Here is a 26,552-nt window from a genome sequence, read left to right on the forward strand (position 1 = left end):
ACAGGTATTTAACCACCAGCAAAGGGGCAGAAATCGTACCAGGTCTTTGTGTAGTAAATGTTCATGTATTCTCTTCCTAATTCCTAAATGGTTTGATCAACTTGGGTACAGAGTTTGTCATCCCCTACCAGCCCTGTCCCACATCAGCTTATGGAGGGGGCTGTTTGATGATGAATTTACCATATCTCTCTATGCCTAAAGGCTCCTTTGTGCTTTTCAAAAATATTCTGAATTTGGGCTTTTTAATGTTCTCTCTCTCTCTTTATGACATCACATAATTCCCCCCTCTCCAGGTTTTACCTGGCTCAGTTGACTTTCATAATTCGTTTATATTTTGGGCTAGAACCTAATAAAGGGTTTCCTTTTGAGATAATATAGTCCAGACAATTGAAAATAGATGGGGTTGGACCTGGAATCAAAGCTACTGAATTTAAAAACGGAGCCTGGAAACACCTATTGCACTTTGTTTGTTTGTTTGTTTATATGTTTGTTTGTTGGTTGTGTCTGGAAATGGGAAAAGAAAGTTCATCCTCAGCATTCTGTATCAGTCTCTTCATTTTGGGAGGGTTACTGTGACCCACGTAGGTTTTAATCTCCTCTTTGCCTTTCCAGGCTTTTAAGGAGAAGCTAATTTTGGCCCTCTGACTACAGGATTTTTTTTTTTAACAAAAGAGTCATGTGGAATGTGACACTAACTAAGCATCCACTTGGGAGAAGCAAACACCTTGCACCTCAAGTGCAGCCACTTGAAGCAGAGGGGCACCCACTCGTGCAGCAGAGGTTTGTTCTGGTGGTGGAGGGTCCCTGTGCCCCTCCAGGCTGCCTGTGAAGGGAGCAGCCCCCTGACACAACTCATTTTCTGCTCTTCATTCAAGCAGAAGGACCCATAAGTCTTGACATTCTGCCTTTGGCAAAATAAAATCCACTCCCTGCCTCTGCCTTGTCCGAGGGCCACTGGACTAATTTTTAACAAAAGAAACATTTCTAAAAGGAATGAATCACAGGGAGAGCATCCTATCCTTCCATCCCCTACTCCTGCCAGCACTCTGATGGAAGCACAGCCACATAAAAGTTGCATGTATGTTATGAAGTTGCAGAAATTATAAATTGTCTTAGAAATATTACTATATTTCCACAAGTAGTGTTTTATCTATTAACTGACATATAAAAAGCAGGTCCTACAAACACAAATCATCCACTCTGACCAAATGGGATCATTCATCTGAAAATGGGTTGCATAATCAAGGCCGTCATTTTCCATCCGGCATCCTGATACATAGTTCAACTTGTCAAAGAAACTGGAAAAACCACAGTGGAACCTTGGGCATCCTGGGTGCAGTATCAGCTCCATGATCAATGAAAAGTTATTTCATATCCATTCCTGCTCCTGGCAATATCATTTCTATAAACAATTATTTCAGATACGTGTGCTTTAATTTAGTGCTGTAGCTCAGAGGTTAGCTAGTGCCTAAACCCTCAACTTTCTTCCTGTTCTCCAAAGGTCCAGCCAACTGCATTTGAAAGATGAGGTACTCAAGGGGGATAGGGTAGGGGTGAATATAAACCTACATCTGATTGATGTACAGTGTAACTCAGGCTTCCAAAAAATCTACTCATATTCTTCAGAGGGAAAAAAATGGATCTGAAGCTGGTTGCAATTTAATTTCTAGAAAATTAAATTTAAATTTCTAGTTTGAAATGCAAACTTTCTGGAATGCTATATGAGTACAGACTATTGCTGTTTTGGACCCTTTCCTAGTTTTAATGACTCATTGAGGTACCCAGGGAAACAAGAATCAACAAAAGGAAAGACCAGACAAGGTACCTGACACTCCTACTGGCAAGTAGTTGAAACACTTGTAAAATTATAACAAAAATGTGAGAAATCAAAATGGCTAAAAGCTGATAGAGAATGTAATAGTGATGCCTTAACTTTAACGGCTCCAGGGGTAGGAGCTGCTATGCAACCAGGTTGGAATCCATCCTCCCCGCTCCCATTTGACCCCACAGTGGTCATTACCCTAGATGAACAGCCAGTTTTCTGTTTACCCACTGCACATCCACTTCATTCCCAACTACTTCACGCCCACCAATAGTCTCTTCAAACTGGCTTTAAACTGGAAAAAAATTTGGGAGATAAAATAAAGAAGAAAACTAAGCCGTTGAAGCTGTAGGGGTGGAAAGTTGCCGACAAGAATGCAGTCCTAGGAAAGATGCAGGAGCATGTTTTGTCTCAGGGAAGGGGCAGTGGTCATGGTGGCAGCTGATGACAGCCTTTTGAATCCTGGCATTTGCCACAATGCAGAAGAAATCTGAGTGGAATATTTACAAAACAGAAAATGTTTAAAAGAAACCTCAGCCCAAGAAGTGACTGGCTTAATGGCTTTGCTGCAGATATGCAGGCAAATGACTTGAAGGGAGCATGTGCTCTGCTGTCTTGTGTCTCCTGCTTGCAGTTACTGGGAGCTGTCCCTGTGATCAGGGGCTGGATTCTTGGATTTTAACTTTAGAAAAACTTGACATAAAATTCACAGGAAGATGGTTACAAGAGCTAATGTAACACTATTTGCTTCTGCGTCACATCACTGTTCCAAAATCACAGACATTTAAAGTTATCAAAATTAGGAATTTGACTGAGCAGTGTTGAATTGCATGAATTTAAATCCCCATGAATTAAGTAAGATTTTTGCAGTAGAAGTTTTTCACCTCTACTTCTTACCTATTTCAAACAGAATTAAATTAATGCTATAAATTGGCCTTTGAAATAGTAAATTCTCTTTACAATGATGGGATGGCATAATAATAATAATAATAATAATAATATAATAATAACAATAATAACAATAATAACAATAAAAATAAAGTCCAGATCACAAGGATCTTACATCTCTGAAGAAAATTCACAGTCAGATTTCTAAAGTCAATGCAACTACATCTGCTGAAAGAAAGCCTCCAAGGAAAAAGGAGTTGGAATTTTGGCCTGAAACTCTCCAAGTGACAGAAGTAGTGCTACAGTAACACAGCCCACTGCCATCCCCTCACTTCTCTTTTGGTGACGCTTTACCCACGAGGATTCTAATTACTTCAGTTCTCTGGAGTAAAGTACCAATGAATAAGGGAATCAGATCTCATCCAGTGCAGGCAGTGAGGTGAAAAACTGGGTGTCTGACAGAAATGTCTCCACCCACGCACTCTGCTCGCATTTTTTCAATTCATTGCATGCTGTGGGTCAGGGAAGCATATCCAGGAAAGATTACATTATATGCTCAAGAACTGAGGTCAGTGGGCATTGGCACCTGAGGCAAGGCTGTCTTTTATCCACATTTCTGTCTCAGTGCAGAATTTCAAGTCACGGACTGCTCCCCATAGGTGTAGTTTCATGCTTCCATGGAATCACAGAATCCTCTGAAGATTGAATCAGGCCAACCTCTCTGTCAAGGCAAGTTACACAGGAACACATCCAGGTGGGTTTGGAATATCTTCAGAAACACTTCATGTGGCCCAGCATTGTCACCTAAATGAAGCTCTTCTGTCCTTCCCCATCTGCTCGTTCCTTCTCCTGAGTAGCATTTCTTCATCCTGGCACAAGTCGGTGCAAAGGTAAAACAGATGAGGAAATTTGATCCGGCTGAAAACAAACCTGGCAGGAAAAAAATGTCAGAAATTGTCTATTTTCAGCCAGATTGGTTCTCCAAATTGTTTCACTGTGTAGCCACTGAACCAGTAACGCTCTGCCAGCTTAAGAGATGAAGTGCTATCGAGTGGGAGCAGCCTAGGGGACAGGAAAGGATGACAAAATTCTTATTGTGTGGCTGCAGTGATGAAAAGTTCCTTTCCCCTTTCTACAGTGTTCCTAGTTATACCCCCAGGGCATTCCCGATGTTCCAGGGGCAGATTCCCCAGTATATGGTGCAAGTCTGCCAAGCTCAACCAGCTTCGTTGTTTTTAGATGCATCATTCTGTGATACAAAATTGTGATTAACCACACTTCTTCAGAAACCTCTGCAGAGTTGCCTGCAATTTTCTGCTGCTGGAGTGATGTCACAGCTCCCTTCCAATCTTTACAGTTCAACCTCTTTCCCTTTGAAACCTACCACTACCAGTTCTCATGTCTGTCCTTCAGAATTTCAGTGTATTCACCACCTGGCTCTCTTACACTTATTTCAGAGCTGCTAAGCAGCAGTGGAATTCCCTAGAAGGGATTTGAGCTGGAGAAATGCCAAGAGTCATAGCAATAAAATAAAAATAACAACAAAAAAACCAGGGTATTATAGATGTTCAACACTATTCACAACCAGATTCTTGGTGTATGAACTGTGGCAAGTTTGGGAGCCGTCTGCACAGTCTAAAGCAACCCTACAAAAAACTGTGTGTAATGCAATAAAATGCTTATTCTTATTAGCTGATGTAACAGTGTAGGGATCTCTGCCAAGAGCTATGGACCTTACATGTGGTCCTTTGATAAATATCTTTGTATGCACTTGGTATTAACAAAAGCATTACCATCTGTTTACCTTGCACTAATACACATCACATTTTTGCACAAATCCTGGCTTGTATTGCCTAAGCCAAGCTAGACACTGTATCCATCAGAACGGGTGACAAAGGTTTAAATCAAGCAGGCCGTGTTTCAGCATGTTATTCATAAAACTAGGTCATGGGATAAATGTACTGTTGGAACAGAGTTTTGTACTAATTTTCCCAGTAAGATGCATCATAAATATTAACTGTCCTGAACACATACACACAGGCTCATGGCCTTGGCTCCAGGCCCTTCACATGGAAGCTGGGGAATGAGCGCTGACTTAAGGTGGTGAGGATGTGAGGAACCTCTGAATTATCATCAGTAACAGAGCCTTTGCTGCCTCCAGCTCCTCCAGCCAAGCAGTAACACGGCAGCTGAGCACCGTGGTGGCTGGTGCTGCAACATCTCTCTGGTGGGAGCTGCATTTTTGGGAGGCCCAGGACTTGCCTTCACATGTAGCCCCGATCCGAATGTTGCTTTCACAAACTCACACAAACTTGTGCCTCTTTTTTCTGCTCATTAATGGGGCTCCTCCCCCAAGCACTCCTTGCTGTCCTATTATCTCCCAGCTTGCCTGTGATACCAGGAGCAGGTATCCCTGCACACAGCGAGGCTGCAGCACTGCAGGAGCCTCCAGAAACAAGAGTGTAGCAATATCTAATTATTTACAGCGGCAGTGCAAAGGAGGAGATTAAGATTATTTGTGATCATGGGTACGCATCCTTCTTTCCATTCTCATGGTATTTCCTGCCTGAGTGAAAGGAGGAAGAACCAGAAATCCACTGAGAATGTCTGTCTCTAAATTGTTTTTCAGCCTCAAGAAGTATAGCCAATAATAACAGTATTCAGAGTGCTTTTCCCTGATAATTTTCAACGTGCCTCACAAAGAGGGATAAGAATAATGATCCTTATTTTATAGACTATAACAAACCAAAAAAAGAGCCAAGAAAGAAACCCAGATAGGTTACCCTTTCCTCTGGGCTTTGCTATTGTTTAAGGATTAGGACCCACATTCAGGATAACACCTCAACCGCATGCCTGACTTCAAGCATTTGCTTAAGTCACATTGATTTAAGCACATGCTTAAAATTAGGCATATTCTTAAACATGTTCTCTAATGTAATAAATAGGGGCTTAAATAACCATCCAGTCTTCTGGGTCCATATTCAGATAAGACCAGATTTTATTTAAACTCAGGAAGAGGAGGAAGAACAGACTGGGTGCAGCTGTTTTGCCCTGAAGTCATCCTGGTAGATGTCCCCATATTGCAGTTAAAAGACATAAAGGGTTCTCGGTTATTGCCAAGAAAGTAAGAAAATTTAATGGCATCTCACCAGAAGGAAAAAAAGATGATGCCAAATGTCACCTGAACTGAATGAACTTTCAAAATCATCAAGCATTTCCCAATGTTGCTTTCCCAGATTTCCCTGTGAGAATTATGAAACCTTGCTGCTGAAAGAAGAGAAGCAGCAAAAGAAATCTCAGCACAGGGCCAACTCCACCTGTGTGTCCATGAAGCAGAGAAACACCTTGCTTAGTCCAACAAGTTTGTTGCTATTATCCCACTGTGACAATATTTATCTAAAGTAGTGTAACAAATTCTTTATATTTACCTCCACTTAATAATTCTCCTCTTCTGTTGCCTAATTTTGCTCTAAACATTACATTCCTTATTTTCTATTGATCTAACAGCTAGATATTTCTCCATCTATCTTGATCAAGTACCTACAGAGGACTTCTTTTGAGAATGGGTGAAATGTCAGAATTTGAAATTTCCAAAATTATTTCACAAAGGAGAATCTTTCTCCCCATTTACTGTCCTGGAACTTTTAGTCTGGGACACTCCAGTTGAAGGAAGCAATGACCCCCACCAAGACACTGATTTACACACTGCCCATATGGAAAGAAAACAATGTTTTGCAACAAGTACCTTTCACAAGAGCACCCAAACCTTTTTAAACCTTTCTGGAGGGACATATTTCAAATTCCCATTGAGGTTACAGATTGAAACTTGGGGGAAGGTAGTTTGCCATGTCACTCACTCTCCTACTGTCTGATACCTTATGGTGTTCATGTGTCTGTTCTGCCATGGAAAAAGAAAGGGATTGGAGGTCTTTTTTTCTCAGTTTAGCAGCCCAAATGTACTGGTGTTGTAATTTAATACATCCAAAAGAGACAAGGTCGGGGCCAAATTAATGAAATATGGCCCTGAAAGTAAGATGACGATATGGCATAGAGCAAACATGCATATATGATATAAATGATATGACTCTTATTATCTAGAGATACTAATAATAAGCAAATACAAGAAAACAAAGTTAGACAAAGATACTGTCAGCATAAAAGCAGAGACCCTCCATCTCCAGGAAACTTCTAATTGTTCTCAACCAAGTTCATTATAGTTTCTGACTCATGTGTGAGGTTCTTCTGATCTTTCAGATAGTGACTTCTTTGGGCTTTTATAATCAATATATTGTGCTCACCACTGAGGTCCAAACATTCTGGCAGTGTTTTACTGGCAAAAAGAAAGATTTTCAGCTCTATGACCAAGCCAAATTTATGGTGAAAAGTTTGCTTGGCTCTTAACTGATCGCAGAAGTAATAAAGGGTTAAATCTTCTATCTCATTTGGAAGACTTGCAACTGGTGTAAAAGCAGGGAGGTTTAGTTTATCAGCTGCAGAATAAATAATAATTTTGAGTGCTCCATTAAAGACAGATCAAAGCTTTCAAATCTGATTCTTTTGCTTGGTGAAAACATCCCTTTTAGTTGATATGCAGGACTTGGATATCATGACAGATTTTACAAAAATTGCCAGCCTGAATGCAGAAAACAATGGTCTCAAGACCATCTCTGTTGTAATAATGCAACAACAAGGTGGAGGTAATGTAGTCATTTTATGGTGATGCCAGTGGTGTTGGCCCCATAACATGAGGAAGTTCCTTTCTTTTCCCTCTTCTTTGCACATAGACAGTGTGAAGCAAGACACAATGGAAAACCATATATAGGGCACCCAAATGAGTGCTGAGACATTTCCTTTTGTTTCTTAGTGAGAAAAATTCCAGCTATCAAGACCTTTTTGTAGAGACTTGGGATCAGCTGGTACATATGGCTGTGCCTCCTTGAATAGTGCAGCTGAAATCATGGGAAATATTCACCATTTGAAAGTTAGATCCAGGTTTAAGTCTTCTGCTGCCTTTGTAAAGAAATGTTACATGAAAATGTTTTGTCAATAGTAAACTCAATTTAGAATGGTCCAACCAAATAAGTGGGCAGGAATATATTAGCCCATAGTGAGAAATGACAGAAAGTTTTTAGCCAGATCCACAGCTTGAGAAATTCCAATATCTGCAATAGAGCCATGCAGATTTCCACCAATTAAAGACCTGGTCTTTTATTTTCTTTTTTATTTGTTTTCCCCTAACACAAACACAATAATTTCCCAAAGGTAAAACCTGCTTCAAAGCATTTTTAGGGAAACATTAAAGAAAAGGAAGTTGTAACACTGACTGCCATTATTTTATCTAGGACTTTACTGCAATTAAAAAGAATATAAAATGCTGTTGCTGCCCTGGACAGTTACATTTGGATTTTCAGTCTTGGAAAAACAGAGACTGTGACTCCTTGTGTCAGAGCAAGGGCCTCCACACATTGTCCCTGCATTATGCTTTTTGATCCTGTTAAAAAATGTTACCCTGTGCAGCTCCATGCATCAAAGGAACGCTTGTACACACTGGGATCTGTTTCAGCCCTTAGGCAATGAGACCAAAAGACCCTTCTCATAAATTCTAATTCAAAAGTTTTTAGTTATCAAGAGGAAGTTTCCAATTGCTCTCTCACATGTGGGAAAATATGTAAGCTACTGAGAGGACCTTTTGTCTGCGAATTTAATGGGGGCAATTTGCAAGGGGGAGTGCAAAGGTTCCAATATGCAGTGTACACAGACAGTAAGCAGGCACATACTTGGTATTTAATGAAGTTCCATGAATCATTAGCCATACAATAACCATTAGGTTCTATAAATCACCTGCAAAGATTATTTATTTTTTTCTTAGGCCAATAAGTTGAGCAGCAGAGTGGAGCACCTCAAGGAGACCAGGAAGCAGGAGAAGGAAGGAAAAGAAAAAGATAAAAGCAGGGCACACGATGTGTTCTCTCTTAGCTGGCCTGCCAACCCAAAATTAAATCCTGTTTGTTTAACTTGTTGACTTTACCAGAAAACAAGGCAATAAAATGGAACTTCTCCTAATAAAACCCACTATGATTTGCAAGAGGAAGATGTAGCTGGGAGATCACATGTATTTTAGACATCCAAAGCTGGAAAATATGCATGAGGAATTGTTAAATTTTTTTAAAATTTTTTTTGTCTTTTTCTTTATTAATTCATTCTCCTGATTAAACATCCCTTTGGGAATTCATTTCCTTTGAAAATATTAAACCCTACTGGTACAACCAAATAACAGCTTAATTCTTTGCAATTAGCAACAAAAAGTACATCTTATTTGCAAGGTAGACTCTCCTAAGTGGAATTTTTTATACTGCTAGCACATTCTAGTAACATATAGCTCTGTACCTAACCTGAAAAGACCAAATTTTGGCTGTAATTATGCAGGACACAAACTTCATACTGGGTGATTAAAAGACAGAATGGCCACAATCATCTGCTGAAGAAAGCAAAACTCATTTTAGCTGGTCAGGAGGCCAGACAGCAGATTCTCTCAGTCACTCAAGTCTCTGCTGAATCTCCCTAAAGCAGAGCAGTGACATCTCACTGCTTCTGTACTCACATATATTCTGAGATGCCACACAGTAAAAAGTCCCTAAGTTAATTTTTTTTTTTTTTTTTTTAGTTTCAGAAGGACATGGAAAGAGACAGCACCAGCACTGGCAATGTCGTGTATTAGCACAAAGAACAAAAAAATAATATTTGGGACTGATGCTGTGTCTCGTTCACTTCAGAAAACTTTAAAACTAGGAGCCAATTCCCACCCAGTGGAAGGAGAGTGGAAATAACATTTTACCCTGTCACTTTCCTTTGCTCAACAGTGAAAGTCAGAGCCTCAGCCACTCAGCCTAACACACCACAGCCCACCCCAGCTAATAGGAGAAATTAAAAACGAGAGACAACTCTGCAGCTGCAGCTGAACTCCCACATTTTGGCTGCATTTTCCCTCTCACTCCCATTTGGAAATGGGTTATAAAATGCAAATGGCAGCAATCAGTCCCCGAGGTGGCATCCTGCCTGCCTGGCCCCAAGCGTGCTGGTGGCTGAGATAAAAGGCGGTGGCAGCACGCTGTTAATGCATTCACCTTTAAATACCACCCCTGCCCGTCCGTATTCCAAGGGTTTCCAGCCAGTCCCTAATGATCATTTGTCCCCCATCGCCATAAAAGCACCACAGAGCACACTGGCCTGGCCCTGCCCAAGAGAGGCCCCAGCACTAAAACAGCAGGGAGGTTGCAGGTAAAGAATCCAAATAAATTAGCGGAGCAGTTTGCCCGGAGTTCCTGCCTGCCTGGGCCATGCCAGGATCCAGACTTTGTTTCAGTTTCCCATCCAATCCATCATGTCAGGAACCAGGGCTACAGCAGGGAAAGATGGGAACTAGAAGACAAAACTGAGAGTAGGGAGGCTAAAAGAGATGCTGCCATAACCATCTCAAGACACACCACAAGACATAAAAGAGCCTTTTACTGTGGCTCTTCTCCATCCTGAAAGTGATATGGCCAGCAATAAAACAACAAGCCCACCAGTGTGATTCCTGAGCTGAGAGTGATGTAAAAAGCTTGGTTTGAAAGAATAATTAGCCAATTTTAATACACACAAGATATTTCAACTTAAAATGTAAAAATAGCATAGCAATGCCTGCAAACACTTTTTAATGGTGCAGCTGCAAAGAACTGACTGCTATGCAAACTCAATTTTTTTACAGCTTTAAATAGCTATAATTCATCAACACAATTGCTATTTTTCCATCCTTAAGTTTATTCCCTGAAAATGATGACCATTGAGAAAAGAAAGCTCTTTTCTTGGGCAGCTTTTAAAGTTGATATTCAAAGCTGAACTTTAACCTGAGGGAAATAACTGTTTCATTGACTCTGGGACAGTGGGGAGGGAAGGAAGGTCTGAAATGAGGGGAAATATTTGAGTGGAACAACTTCACCCAGTCCTAGTTCTGTCCACAATTCAGTCTTGTCCTGTGATAATCCTTCCTCCTTTCACTGAAAGAAGAGGCACTTAATCACTTAGTGCAGATAGATTGCCAGGAGGTTTAATTAAAACAATTGATTTTAAGCGATCTTAAACAAGAGGTAAATGTATTTATTGTTCTAACATTTGGAGTGGGATAGAGGAGAGAGGAGGAATAACAACCTCTTGGTACTTGGTATCAGGTTGCTCCTTTTATGAGCCATATGGCAGTGATTAGGAAGCTTAGTCCCTAAAAGTTTGAAGCACACTGTTGGGATTGTTTTCCCATGTTTCCGAGGCTCTGCTCCCCAACATCAATGCAGAAGGCAGCAGTGGGTTGCATGTGAAAATGTTGACGGCCAAAGACATTGGCAGGGCAATGTCAGCTCTGTGCAGGGAGCTTCCTCATGCTGTTCTCCCAGAAGAAGGTGTGTGGGCTCTTCCACGTCTTTCTAGACCCATGACCTGAGATAATATCCTCACTTTCAGCTGCCAGGGAATTCTGATCCTTCTCCAAAGGCCTTCAGTCATTATTCACATCTTGCAAATGAGTATAGAACAGAACAGGACTTTTTTTTTCTGTTAAAACATGGAAAAGCAGAATTCACAAGTCCAACTAGCAGCTGTGTCTTGAGATACAAAGAAATTAGATTATGCCTATTACAAACTCTCTCTCTCTCTCTCTATATATATATATATATCTATATATGTATATATATGTAGTGGATTTACATTATATAAGATAAGTGGATTTTTACATTATAGATAAGTGGATTTTTCCCCTCATGTTTCCAGGCTAAGAAGTCATGATTTCTTAACATACATCGATTTATTGAATGTTCTGTACCTTGGATATTTAACGGGTGTATTCATGTTGGGAAATGAATAAAGGAATATACACAGCTTCCTCCTTGGGAGAACTTCAGCTGGGATAGCTGGATGAAACATAGGCATCAAACCAGCCACTTGAAAGATTCCTACCAATTTCACTGGGTTTCACCTTGTTAACTCATCCGGATGCTTCACTTATTGCCAGTTCTACTGTGATAATCCTTGCAGATGAATGGAGGAACTCCAGTTTGTAGCACTTAATAGCACAGCAACACAGTAGCTGGAGCTAGATTCAGTGTCTGAGTCAGTTAAATCTTAATTTAAACACTTAACCACTGTGTATTTTGAGTGTGGGCCAAGTCTTGTTCATGCTGAAATTATATGACATGAGCTATGCTGAGATGTCAACTCGAGCTACGTGCTAGAATGCAGCGGGGTGTGAGGAGAGCTTGGGCTTGTGCTAGTCCTTAGCTTTGTGCCTGCCTGGGGACATCAGTCCCTGTGGCCAGCAGTGGGCAAACAAGCCAGCAGTCGGACCAGTGGGTCAGCAGGGCATGTAGGGGCACACTGACCCCACTGCTCATGTCTGCCAGGTCCTAAGTGCAGGACAGTTCCAAGTGTTCCCCAGAATAACCATCCTTCCTTCACATCTCCAGGTGTCCCCTGGAATAACCACCCTTCCTTCACAGCTCCAGGTGGGATCCACAGGCTGCCAGCATGGCAGCAAATATCTGTGGAGGGAGAAGCCACAGCAGGGGACAAGCGCACACCCCACTGCCCTGGTGCCATCCCAAGGAGACCCGAGTGGGGATACCAGCTTTAAGCAATCTCCCACTTATTGCCGTTTTTGCAGGAATCCGACATAGAAGGGGCACTTCAGACCTGGGAGAAGTTAAAATTGACTGTCTGGCTTGAAAATTATGGAGCTTGACAGATGGAGGATGAAAGGCTGCAACAGAAGAAAAACATAGGCTACCACCCTTGACACCGCTGACCACCCCGCTGCTGACAGCTTCTTCCCACAGCCCCGCTCTCTAAAGCACTTCCCACCTCAAGGAAATGTATCAGAGCACAGGAGTTTATCAGCCCTGACCTCTACCCCCAAAGTGAACCCTCTTTCATGTTAATTCTCTTCACAAAACCCACCACATGTAAGGTCCCTGTGGTGCTCTGGCTTGTTTGGTTCTCATTATTTGTTGGTGGTGGTTGTTGCTGTTATCCCTACAGCAGTTAAGCTCTGACTGGAAGCACATTAAATATGCTGTCAGGTTTGCTGTTTTCCAGGGGTTTAAGGTACGGAGCACAAGCCAAGGTGCTGTTATTAGAGGAGTTTGAAAAAATAAGAACAGAGGAGCATTTTATATCAAAACATTTTAAATCAAGGCAAAATAAAAAAATTCTATGACAGGAAAACTGACAAGATTCCTCTTCTATATTTGGGTGGCATCTTTCCACAGTTATAGCTTAATAGTTCCTGAAATAAAGAATTTTAGGGCCTGTCCAGCTTAAGGTCCCCAAAACAATGCAGGCATTAGGAAAATGAGCTGAAATGAGGGAGATACTATACTCACACAGATAGTAATAGCTGGGATCTCTTTTTCCAGCAGACCACAAGGACTTCAATGATGAAATATTTTAACCCCTTTCCGTTCTTTGGCTGATCAAAATTATGTTCTGAACAAGACCCCAAAACTTTACAAGGCAACTTAAAAAGGATGTTGTGATGTAATTTAAAGTTCGTCTAGCAGTTCTCCTTTACAGTATAAGTGAGGTCACAGCACAGCTGAAGAAAATTCATTCTTAAATATGAATGAATGAATGAACGAACGAACCAATGAATGAATGCTTATAAGAGCTTTTTTTTTCCCTCTCTTTTCCCCCAGAGCCAAATTTCTGCAGATGATTTTCCTCTGTTGCTGACACTTAGAAGATACACACTAATATGGGAGAGGAGGGGAGGGACCCTCACACTGAACAGGAAGAACTGAAATAATAATTAAGATACCAGATTTTAACACAGGAAAGGGGAATGTCATTCCTGGATTTGCCCTAGTTTTCTGTGTGACCTGGAGCTACTCCTTAAAGGGACTGGGGGCAGTAGCTGGCACCATGGGAAGAAGCCACAAGCAGGGCAACCTGCACAGAGTCTGGGCTGAATTAAACATTTCAGTGTTCTTGAAATAGCCTGGGGGCCACTGGAAATTGTGATGTGCTGGACAGGGAAGCATTTTAAACCCAAATTTGGGGGAGTTTGGGGTCTAGAAATCCTCTGTCCAAGCTGCACAGAACAGATGTCAAACCAGGATGTTTGCCCAAAACCCTCTCCCAAATATATACAGCTACATTTCTTCCTATCAAAACCCAAAACAAACAAAGCATAAAGCAAGCAATAACAGAAACAGAGCAGAATCTACTCTCACAGTCCAGACACATGATATGGCTGAGCTAATCTAAAGCATCCCTACTGCCAGAAAGAGACAATTCCCCCTTTACTCCTTCCTCCTTATTTCCTCTTGCTCCAGTCCCTCCCCTCAACTCTAAAGTTCATTTGACTGGACAGTGAGCGCCTCAAATCACAAACCCAATGAAAAACTGATCCATCAAAATATAGTTTTCCGCAGGATTAAAGGGTTAAATTGCCTCAGCGTGTGGTCAGAGGAAAGCAGGACCTGCATGAGACAATGACTGGGGTCAGGGCTGGAGAGGGAGGGAACACTTGGCTGCTGGAGAAGGCAACCTGTGCCTCTGATACAGGAGATGCAAGCCAGATTTTATTCCCATCTTTAATTCATGTTTTTCAGACCCAGGAATGCATACAGGGGAACAAGGCTCCTATGCTTTTATTTTTACTGCATTTTCTTCCAGCCCCAGTCCCAACACACTCCTGTCACTCTCCCACTTCCCTGTGCCAGTCAAGGGAGAAGTTGTCACACTGCACATGGGAACATCGATGATTTTAAGCGCTGGAGATAATAAAGAAGAGGCATCAGTGGCAGGAGTAGTTGTCACTGACACTAAGCTGGGAGCCCAGTCCCTCCTCATGACACAATGCCATGGTTTATATTTCTCACAGGAACTGATGGAGAGGCTGAGGACCTCATTTTTCCCATCACAGATGTGTCCAAGGTGATGATCAAAATCACACCTTGAGTCTCTCTCAGTCTCTTTTGGGATAGAGAGAGAACTTCTTACTGTTATCCAAAAATCGTGTCTTTTCCAGTCCTTGGTGTAGGGACTGGGATTCCAGTGTGTGCCCCCTTTCCTTCCCCATCCCCAATAAATGCCATCACTACAAGGTTACATACAACTCTTATTTGAAATACATCTCCTGCTTCCCAAATTAAAGATCAGCTCAGTGGGCTGAAGGGGCTTGAACTCTCTAAGGAGTTTAAGTCTCCAGATGAATAGGGATTTTGAGAACCTAAATTTTAAGCTGATGGAAGGGACAGAGCCTTTAGGCACCTGGGCTGCTCACCCTGTCAATCTCCCACTTTGTCAGACAACAGAGGAGGAATCTGACTCTTTTGTTTCTCAAAGGAATTATTTTCACTGTGATTTTACAGTGTAGAAGGACGCAGTGCTTAAGGAACAATGATTACATATGCAAAAGGGTGTTTTCTCTTTGGCATTCAAAAAAAGTATTGCTCTTCAGCACAACATGGCATTTGGAGACAGGACTACCAGAGTGATGGGGCTGTTCTTCTCCATTCATCCATTTTTAAATCCACAAGTTGCTATAAAATGAACAGATGCTATTAACACTTCAGTGGATTTGTGCAGAAACTGTGATGCATCCTCAGCAGCAAGTTAATATCTACACATGAGATTGCCTTCAATCTGCTCCCCAAGCCCTGAGAGGGCTCACTGAGTCAAAAAAGAGCTTTTTTGCAGAAGATTCTTCTGGCTGCACACACAGAGTAATTGTCTAATTTAACCATGAATGCCAATTGCTTGTAGCTGAATACTAAATGTGGCTTCTGCTGTGGTATTTGCAGTGGAATGGATGTGAAATAATTGCACCAGGTAGGAATGAAGGTAGAATCCTTCAATCACTGAAGCCTGGAAGAGGTAGATGGCTTTATATCTATATTCAGAGAAATAACTGAAGCATGAGCTTAGCCTGTGTCAGTGAAAGAGTGACATAGATGATCAGAAATTGCCTGAATCCCAAACACAAGACAATTTTATCACCAGCATTTTCTAAACAGTAAAAAACATATGAAATAAAAAAAAAAAGTAGAAGCTGTTGTTCAACTGGGCACTGGAACAAGAGGATATTTTCTAAACAATTTCAACTTCTGTAATAATTCTAGTGCCTAATTTATGCTCTGTAAAGGTGCACTTACAAGACATCTTTTTTTGTGGTCAAAGCCTGGGACATCTCAGGCTTTAGTTTTAGTTTAATCCTGGAACTGCAAAGTTCCCTGCATGGCCTTGATGAAATGTCACATTATTCAATTCAGCCTCCTGCCCCTGAAAATGAGCTTAATAACATCATTTACTCTCTCCATTGCACCGTTCAAATTATTCATGAATTTTTCAGGGTAAGAAAATATCTGCCATATGGCAGCAAGTCCTGTCTTTAACTGCAGGCTCTGGGCTTTTCTATGGCACAGATAAGTCTGACTTAGAATAGCTGTTTTGGGGCAGGGATAATTGTTCTGCCACAGCGAATTACCAGGAGTGGAGACAACTGGTCCAAAAATGCTGATGAATGAAAAGACATTTTTTGGTGTATTCGAGAAGACACTGTTGGACAAACTTCTTTTTAGAGATCTTCTGGATCCTGGGACCAAAACCAAAAGAAAAAAATTTTCTAAAATAGTTGATAGCCTGGTGGCTAAGGCCTTCCTCTGTAATGGTGGGAAATAACTTGGAAATAACTTGAGTCTGGATCACCCATTCCCTAAGTAACTGGTCCAACAAACACCAGATCATTTTTCAGCACCCTTTTGCCTCTTTCAGTGAAAAAATCCAAGCCATCTTGATTCTGTCCTGCTAAAGAAAGGAATACTTTCTGAAGCTTTAAAACTTTGGCAGGACAGAAAAAAACACCTTGTCTCCTCTCTGAATTACAACTACAACTCCCTAACACAGTCCAAGCCAAAAATCCCTTATGTTTGTGCCTGCCCACTGGAAATATCACAGGTATGAAAAAATTTCATGCAATTATGCGTTTCAGGGCACTTCCCAGACTTTTGCTCTTTTCTTTTAATTGTCAGGTTCTGTGCAAACACATGAAGTCTGTAGCTCTTTGTGTGAATAGCCTTCTCAATCCCTATACAACTTAATATTCTGTTACCCTATTAAGCTAGCCATGCAGAAAACGGTTTCTAGCCAAATAATAGGAATAGCAAACGTATGAACTCTATACCTCAATGAGGTGTTAACTTCAAAGCCTTGTTATTTGGGAGTTGGGGCCATTTAAATGCTGACATTATTAGGCAAGGAAGTCTAAGAAACAAGCACTCAGTGGGAGTCAAAGATCTTTTTAAAAAGCATTTTCTTTATGCTCATCACACCCCAATTCATTTAGGATGGGCTCCTGTTCCATGCCTACACATTTCCTAATTAAGACTTCTTTCCTTGCCACAATGTTTAGGTTGGAAGGAATTTGAGGCTCTCTGTGTACCTCCTTCATGATTGGCTTACTTTTTTCTTTCCCCTCTTCCATCTCCCTGGTTGTAATTACATTACAGTGGCCTATCTCTCCATCAAAGGATGGGTAAGTGGTCCCTTTATAAACCTGCTCAGAGCAGCTGTTGGGCAGTCAGGGAACACTGAGGCCTGACCAGAGCTACACTTTCCCCAGAGGGCTTATCTATATTGTGCCACATTGAATGCAATGTGAATTGGCATAGACAAGAACAAATAGCATTCAGCGCATGTCAGCTAAGTGCAGTTTTAGCTTGGCATCATCAGTGGTTAATCATGATTAGCTGACATGCACAGTTTATTGTGGTCTTCACCAGCCAACATACTGTGACCAGTATTATGTCAATTACTCAGTTACCCAAAATTGCATTCAGACATGATTAAATCCTTCCATTTGTACGGCTTTGTGAATACTCGGCAACACAAATTTGGCTCTTCAGGACCTGGGCAGACAAGGCTCACATCTAAGTTTGGGCCTGACTCTTGTCACAGAATAATGCAAAGCCTCTGGACTGTCCCCTCAGTGACAGCAAGGCATGGTTGCAACATGTGCAGGGATTGCAGACTGGCTGCAAACTCAGTGTAAGTGTTTAAAGCAATGAGGTCAGCCCACCACAGGCTTCAGCTGGCAAAGATGCAATTTCACGATTATAAGCCGCACTGAGTATAAGCCGCACTTCCGGGTGCCAGCAACTTTTCATTCTTTGTCCATACATAAGCCGCACCTGATTATAAACCGCACGTTACAATACAGAGTGTGATAAAAGGTATCTGTTCTATCACCATCTGTTGAGGGTGGGGGCAGTGATCCTTATCTCCATGGCAGATATTCTGCTAATGGGCCATCCATTGAAACCAGGCAGGGCATTGTTCTTTATCTTTTCACAACCCATCCTTCCTCCAGCCAGTCATTTTCTGCTCATGGCCATTGAGTCCCACTGTGTGACTGATAAAATTACTGCATCCCATTGGAAGTTGCTCCAGCCAGGGGGAAGAGCCCAACATTTCTTACCAAGATAAAAACAGAGGTTTTGGGACACTAAGGGAGCCCCTTTCTCCACTGAACTCCAGAAGAAAACCAGATTTCTCCACATCACCACTGGAGCTCCGGAGGGAAACTGCACCTTGTACAGGAGCACTGCTCCAACTGAATCATATCTGTCACTGCAGGAGGATGCAGCCACCATGGAATGGGACTGCTACCAACACCCTGCCTGATGGGGTGTCAGGTTGTACTCTGACTTTGTCAGGGTTTGGAGTTTGTTTCTTTGTAGTACTGTATTTCTATTTTAATTTCCCTAGAAAACAACTGTTATTCCTAATTCCCATATTTTTGCCTGAAAACCCCTTGATTTCAAAATTATAATAATTTGGAGGGAGAGGGTTTACATTCTCCATTTCAAAGAGAAGCTCCTGCCTTTCTCAGCAGACACCTGTCCTCCAAACTAAAACAGCAACTTTTCATTCTTTGTCCATATATAAGCCACACCTGATTATAAGCCGCACTTTGGGTTCAGACCAAAATTTTAGTCAAAATGGTGCAGCTTATAATAGTGAAATTACTGTATTTACTCCTGGTTTCAGGCAGGGAATACCATTTGTATCTTAGCCAAAGCCCAAGGTGTCGCAGCTTTCCTGCTGCAAAAGCTCTGCAGAGCATCCTGCAGTGCCACACTTGACTGCAGCTTGGGACAGCCCAGGGAGGATGCTGCTAACTGAAGCACTGCCAGAAACTGTCTCAGTCCTGCTGGGAGAACAAGTGGGATTTATACTCTAAATATATGAAATAATGCTCCTTTAATCCTCAGATTCTTACATCACTAGCATTTAAATCAGTTCTGTGCCGATGCACTGAATCAGCCCCATATTTGCAGCAGCAGCAGCTCTACACAGACTCCTCCTCAGTCTCTTTGGAGCTGCCCATTCATGTGCACGACATCAGCTTCATGTTTGCCCCATTCAAGCCCAATTCCAGTTTCAGTTCCACAAGCAATACACCCTTGGCAAAACACTCTGCTGATACTAACAGACTCAGCATTTTATGTGTACTCACCATCTTTCTATAACTCCACATCCACATCCAACTTGTCAACAATCACCTATTTTTTTTTTTTTTACTTCTTTGAATTCTTTTAGAAATCATGCAGACATATGGCACCAGGTGAATGGCAGAAATCATTATATATGTTTTTCTGACCCAAATCACTTGCATGGATTTCACAGAGGCATAGTACACAGTCAATATCTTTTCAGCTGGAATCCCCATTCTGCTTTTGCACCCAATAAAGACATAGCCCATGTATGTCTTATCCATTTTGGTTTTTTCAGAGAGGAAAATGTCCTATGGAGCCTTTGCTGAGCTTGCATGTTGTGGGGTCGATGGAAGATCACATTTTCCAATGGTGCCTGTTCCTCCTAGTGCAAAGACATGAGGTTTGGGAACAAAAGGCATTATTCAGCCCCTGGGAGCAGAACACTGGCATCTATGTTTCCTGGACTATTTGAAGCCGGAGATTTTTAGGGGCCAGCAGCCTCCCCAACCCCAGTGCTCATTTTGTTGGCAGGACAGATACAACAAAAACAGCCTTTCTGAAACCTGGGGATCCTCAGGCTCCCAAAACTGGCACCTACTGTGTGCAGGGAAATTCTGAATTGCGTACAGCTGAAGCCACATCTGGTGTGAAATGTATTTACCATAAGCAACCCGACCACACTGAGGCAATGTTTAAAAGCTACATTTTCAACTAAAACACCATGAATCAGTCATCTGCTCTCTACATTTTTTCCTTCCTAACACAGCAGATTGCTGAAATATTCATGCGTACATTTTCTTTCCTAATCTTCTTCTTCCTCCCAGACTGAATCTGAGGAGCAGGAAAGTGTAACATGCAAACCCAGGAATACTTGTATTTGGATGTTTGGCTGTAGCTCCCAGCTGTGGTATTGCTGGATGATTCCAGGCAAAGAGAAGTAAGCTTTGCTCACCGAAGTTAAAATCTGGCACCAATTCTGCTTTTGCTTATTTTGGTATAAAGCAGGAATTTCTCCTGTTGTACCATGAGGGTAAATTACAGGGGAGGTAACTCAGCATGTAATAAACAGGAGTGAGAAAAGAGAACCCTGCAGGAGGCGAATATGAATTGGGTAATTTGAGAAAAATAAAATAACCTAAGGGGATACACTGAAGCTACTTTGTTTAAAAAAAAAAAAAAAAAAAAAAGACCAAAACTGCCCTCACTCGGTCTAGGATTATTACATTTAAAGCCTGTTGAGTTCTACAAACTTTTGAATCACCAGGTAAGGAGCCTACCAAGATTTTCCTGCCAATGTGCTGAGCAACTTCATTCACATCTGTCATGGCCATTCCTGCACTTGATTCAAGCAGGATCCCTTGAACCTGTGCATGGATGAAGTGCCAGTTGTATCAACAAAAAACAGGAAAGTACACTAACAAGGAGAAGTTTAGGGGAAAACAAATGTGAGAAACAAGAAAAGCAATAGGCAGATCATTTATGTTAACTGCCATAGGTATTCCTAGAACTGGAAGTGAAACAACACTAGACTAAAAAGACAAGACTGCATTTCAATTATTAAGTATTAGATCCTGTCTCCTCACCTCAGTATTGACAGCTGGGATATCCTATTAATTATTATATATCATATTATATTATATTATATTATATTATATTATATTATATTATATTATATTATATTATATTATATTATATTATATTATATTATATTATATTATATTATATTATATTATATTATATTATATTGTCACAGGCTGCCTCTTTTAGATCAGGGTTATGCTCATGTTATTACTCTAGATCTCAACTGTTCTAGAAATGCTAAAATCAGTAAAATATATTCCTCCTAAATATTTCTGACAACTAATCCAAGGAAGCTCTGTAGTTTGCACTACAAAGTGGGTAGCAAAGATGAGCACAAAGTGTTATCACATGAAGGATTTCTGGATTTATAAACTGTGGTTTGATTATTCCCATTTTATAGAGGAATCACTGAGGCAAAGGGAGTGGTTTTGTCCTATGACTGTGAATGGAAGCTCCAAGAAAGTTCTCGTTAAGCACACTGCCCTTTGCACTCTGCTAATGCTTTCTCCTTAGCTCAGGCTTCCTCCCAAAAGGTGGAGGTGTTTAAGCAGCTAGTTGGGGTCTGCACTCACTTGAGCTGTGTTTTGAAAGGTGCCTGCCCCTGCAGCCAGAGCACACCACCTCTCCCTGCCACCATGAACACATTGATACCATTATGGTTATTTACTCCAGGACTGATTTTAACAAGGGGTACCATTTCACAGTCACAATTGTACCCAAACTATGGGCTGTGGTAGCTGGGCTCACTGGGAGAGTCAAATCAGTGGGAGAAAAAATAAATTAAGGATATGGTTGACCTTAGTTTTAGGAGCTGACTCATCCCTCTGCAGAGCTCTATCCCCAACAGTGCCTCCTGTCGTCAAGGGCTGCACTGAACTGCACCATCAGCAAACCCTCAACCCTTACAAAGGAAAAAAGAGAACATGAATTAGCTGAAATAAAAGGCCTTGGCCTGATTGCTTTGTTGGATAAAGTACCTTTGTTGTAGGAATGTGGGAAAGGAGAGTCCAACCACAGCTCATCCAGATTCCTTAGACACACACGCCCAGTGATATGTATTTGTGAATATTTTCCACATTTATGTTTGCTAACCAAACTAACCAGTTTTTACTTGTCTAATTGCTGCTGAAGAAAGAGGAACTGTCAGTGCTTTAAGAGCTATGCCAAAGCACAGGGTGGGCTCTCTCTGATTCATATGCTTCATGGCTACAGAAACCAAGACCCAGCATCAGGAATGCCAAGAAGTTAAAAAAGCAGCAGCCCAGCTCTGTGGCATACTTTTTAATCTAACTCCCTTGTTAAATTAATGTTATTCCTAACTTTCCCAGCAATTTAGCAGCATATCAGCCATTTTATCAAAGCACAAGGAAACAGGAAGACCTTTGAGGGGTAAAAGTATGGGACCTAACACACTGTGCTATGCTAATGAATTTTTATTCCTCTTATTTGCCAAGTGAATGAAGTCATCCCAGCTCTGACTCTCTCTTTAGCTTCATTGGTACATGACATTACCACAGGAAGTAGATTAAATAAATACATATGATTTTTTTCACCAAAGTAGAAAAAACCTCTTGTGCTTTGCAAACAGAAAGATATGGAGGTGACATATATGAAATCTTTCTGAAAAATCACCACTGCCATTAAAAACGCCAAATCATCATAGTCCAGAAAATTTTCAAGAAACTTGGCAGATTTTGGTCTTTCCATTCTCAGTGGAAGCTAGTGGAAGTGTAAGGTGAGGATGCCAGCTACCTCCTCTATATATCCAAAAACTGGTCCTAAATCTCACAGGAAGAGAGGGAGATGATACACAACAAGAAAGAAAATTTCGGGTAATATTCCATGAACATTTGTGTGGGTTAGGATCAGGATGGAAAATGTGTTCTAATAATGCCCTGTAACATTATTACCATAATGACATCTCTGCCTGGCTTTGCGAGGATTTACACCAGGCTATAAGGAGACACACAGGGAAGAAGACACTTCTGGATGCACAGGAATGCAGTGTTCAGCCTTGAGGTGAATTTGCAGGGTGATCCTGAACCCTTCCAGAGGCCTGAAATTTCTGCCCATCCGTATTGTTCCCACACTTCTTATTGCTGTCTGTTCTTGAACTACAGGATCTGACCTCCCTGCTCAGCCTTTTCATCTGCAAATTGCAAAGAGAAATATTCACCTTTCTTGCAGAAAAGGATTTTAGAATTTGAGAGATGAGAATGCTGCCTCTCACTATGGAAAAACCCCAGACAGATGCACAAAAAAAAAGTCAAGGTTTTGATGTAGGAATGCCACTGTGGAATGAAGGAATGGTGGGCAGGAAAAGATAGATGCCTCTTCTGGGACCTGCAAAAGTAGCTGTCTAAAGCTGGAGACTTTACATCTAGAACCAAACATATGATACCCCTTTATAAGCCCTCCTGCAATTTACTTGTCACAGCATCCAAGACAGGTAAATTAACTTAATTACAACCATCACACACGTGAGAAAACTGGGACACAGCAAAGAAGCAGCTCATTGTCACCACTGGCCCTACAGCCCAGACCTTTCTGATGGGTAAATCACTTGTCAGAAAACACCAATTCAAGTTTTAGTTTCCTAACATAGAATTCAACCCAACACCCTGAGATTAGCCAAGTGCCCCTGAGGTTATTCAGAGGTAAACTAGGGTTTGTTTTATTTGTTTTGAGTAAAATTACACTGCTGAAATGGTGTTGAAGAGAGAGGGGTTTAGTTCTACAAATCTTGCACTTTGAAGTTCAAGCAGCCTGTCTAGACAGTGTACTTTATGCTGTGCTAACAAGTGTATAGAGGAACAGTTAAAGTAAGAAGCCTCCAAATCCATTATTTGAGCAGGAACAAGAACACTGTTCAGGTATGCTTGTTATGTCCTCAGATATGCTGGTGCTGCCAGCACGAGTTTCCCAGGGCCAGGTTCTCAATGCAGTTGTGCCCAGCTGAAAAGTAACTCCCCTGGACTCAATTATCCCAGGTCTGCCCTTCCAATGTACAATTAGAGACCAAACGATGTTGTCACAGTTGTCTTCACAGCCAGTGAGTGGCTGTGTCGAGCACAATGTGATTCACTGGTATGGTAAATGCAGTTTTTGGGAGCTGTATTGCTATTTAGGAAAAAAGTCACAGTTAGGGGATATACAGCAACAAGTGAAGGCACAGACAAACCAACATGAGAGAAGCAAAACAAGTTCTGAAAGTGACTTTTGCTTAGTAACACCTCCCACCCAATAGAAAAACTGCACTGTCAGTGGTGAGGAGCGAGTAGGGAAAACTTGCATCACCAGAAAGGCTGTCGCAGAGAAAACTTCTGTTTAGAGAACTGCAAAGTAGAATCCAGTCATTTTTCTACCCTGAACATATCAGGTTTTGAGGATTTTGTGCAAGGTTTGAAATAATTTCCAATGCTAAAAGTTAACAACGCTTTCAGATAGTTCTGGGATGCTGGGATGTAAAGACTGAATGGGATCCTTTTTACACAGGTAAAATGAATATTTAAATAGAAAGCAGCCACCATCAAAAATGTTTTAAAAAATGGTGTTTTGGTTAATGCAACATAATGTACTTCTGCCAACAAAGGCAGTTTCTGATCAGGACATGCCATGCCTTCCTCTGGAGATTCAGCAGGCAGGGTGGTCTTCCATGAGGGAGGGGAAAGGGCTTAGTTAACATTTACACATCCTTCATGTATGCAGGCAGGTAAATGTAAGGCATTGCAGCTGTGCAGTTTGTCACCAAAAACCAAGCTGAAAGGAGTCTGAATGCGGGAGACTGATGGGAATATGACCTAGTCACTTCAACACCTTTGATTCTTCCTCTTCAAAATAAAGCAACTTCTTCCACATTTCTGCAGCCTTGGTCTTTAGAGAGAATGGTCAGATGGTAAAGACAGGGGGGAAAAAAGGACAGTGCAAAAATAATTAGTGATTTATTATTTTCCCATAGACTATAAATAAGCCTGCAGTTCCTTTATGCTACATGAAGTTCATTTTGATAGGAAAAAGCTTTGGCACTGGAAGAAGACTGCACTTTGTACCACAGAGAACGAAATCCATTCTGGAGGTAGGAGCTGCTGTAAAGACCTCAGCTTCCCTTGTCTTTACAGATGCCTGTAGAAATCACTTCTGTGCAAAAGAGGGAAACAGCTGGCCAATCAAGTGGATTTCAGTGGGATAACATATTGCTTCCATTTAAGAAAGCATCCTCAACCAGTGCACATTTAAACCTGAGTACAGGCTTAAAGCTAAACATATGCTCAAGTCTTTTCCTGAAACAGATACATGTGAGGAAACACTGATCAGGTGGAATATGGGATTCATTCTCCGGTTCATCCCCTCTTTTCCTCCTAGCATTTCTACAGTTTGAAATGTAAAGAATCCATCTAAGTTAATAGGGAGGTGTTTATGAAATTATATGCGTATAGCAGATACAAAGAGCCCATTTTGATATCATAAACATTGTGATCACCTTCCAGGATAAACAGTTTACTAAGATCACTTGGTTTTGTATTGGCAGACCTTTAAAAAATCTGCAGGTTGGAAATTTTGTCTCTCACTTTGAGAGGTGAAGCAAAGTAATCAAGCCATACTATCTGACAGGTGCTAATTCCAAGAAAATAGATATGACACCAATCATCCATATCATTAATGTTGTTAATAGTAGTAATAGTATTAATAGTAACAGTAGTGTTTTCCATCCAGTGCAAAGCAAACACTTGAAACAAGGCATGGATATAAGATTACTATACCATTAGAACTATTCTCCTTTGCTTCTGTGATTAAGATTAGAAAGACTTGGGAAACCTGTTCGTCAGATTTCTTAAATTCCGAAGGTTTTAGCTGTAAAAATTCAGCTCTGGCAAAAAGGAATCATTTAGGAAAAGATGCCAACTATAAGGATTTATAGTTTTTACACAACAGCAGGACCATCAATAGCATTATAAACCAGGTGCTCATCAGTAACACCATGCTCATTTAATTCAGCCTAAATCAGGTCCTTCATGGCAGCCTTTGAGACATGATGAAATCTTATTTTCTAGCTCCCATTCACCTCCAGTCCATGAGGTACATACCAAGCTCATGTTGCAGTGACCTCCACAATTCACACCTGGGTCTTTACACCTCGGGCTGCTCTTTCAAATCTCTCAGATCATTACTTTGCCAGGTGTATATTCTGCACACAGGACAGAAAAGCCCAAAATCTTGTCACTGCACAACAGTAACCTGCTTTTAGACCTTTATCAGGCATATATTTTTACTATATGGCCTACTTAACACCAATAACCACGAAACTCTATCTTGAATTGCCTTATAAAACATCTAAATTTCTGGGGCTTGTACCAAGCAATCAGTCCCAAAATTCTGAAACCAAACAATTGCAAAATCTAGGTTATCAGAATAGTATGTGGTAATACCAGGTTTAAAAGATTTGAGAAATGAGGCACAGCTACAACCTGCTCACCTTGGACAGTCTTGAGGAAGTAGTCATGTAAACACAAGGACCCTCAAAAAGAACATGTTCCTAACAATTTCCTGGAGAAAAAAATCTCAGACTGCTACAGAAAACACCAAGATTTTGGGATACTCATCCAAAACATATGATAGAGGATATGAAGAGATGTTACAGTGCAGAAAAGCTGGAAATCCTTGGTATTCTACAAGCCCCAGCCAGGTATTCAAAAAACAGAGGAGGATCTTGAAGGGAAAAGAAAGTCATGCTTAACAAC

The sequence above is a fragment of the Catharus ustulatus genome, chromosome 6 (genome assembly GCF_009819885.2).
Source record: "Catharus ustulatus isolate bCatUst1 chromosome 6, bCatUst1.pri.v2, whole genome shotgun sequence".
In the NCBI taxonomy this organism is placed as follows: domain Eukaryota; kingdom Metazoa; phylum Chordata; class Aves; order Passeriformes; family Turdidae; genus Catharus; species Catharus ustulatus.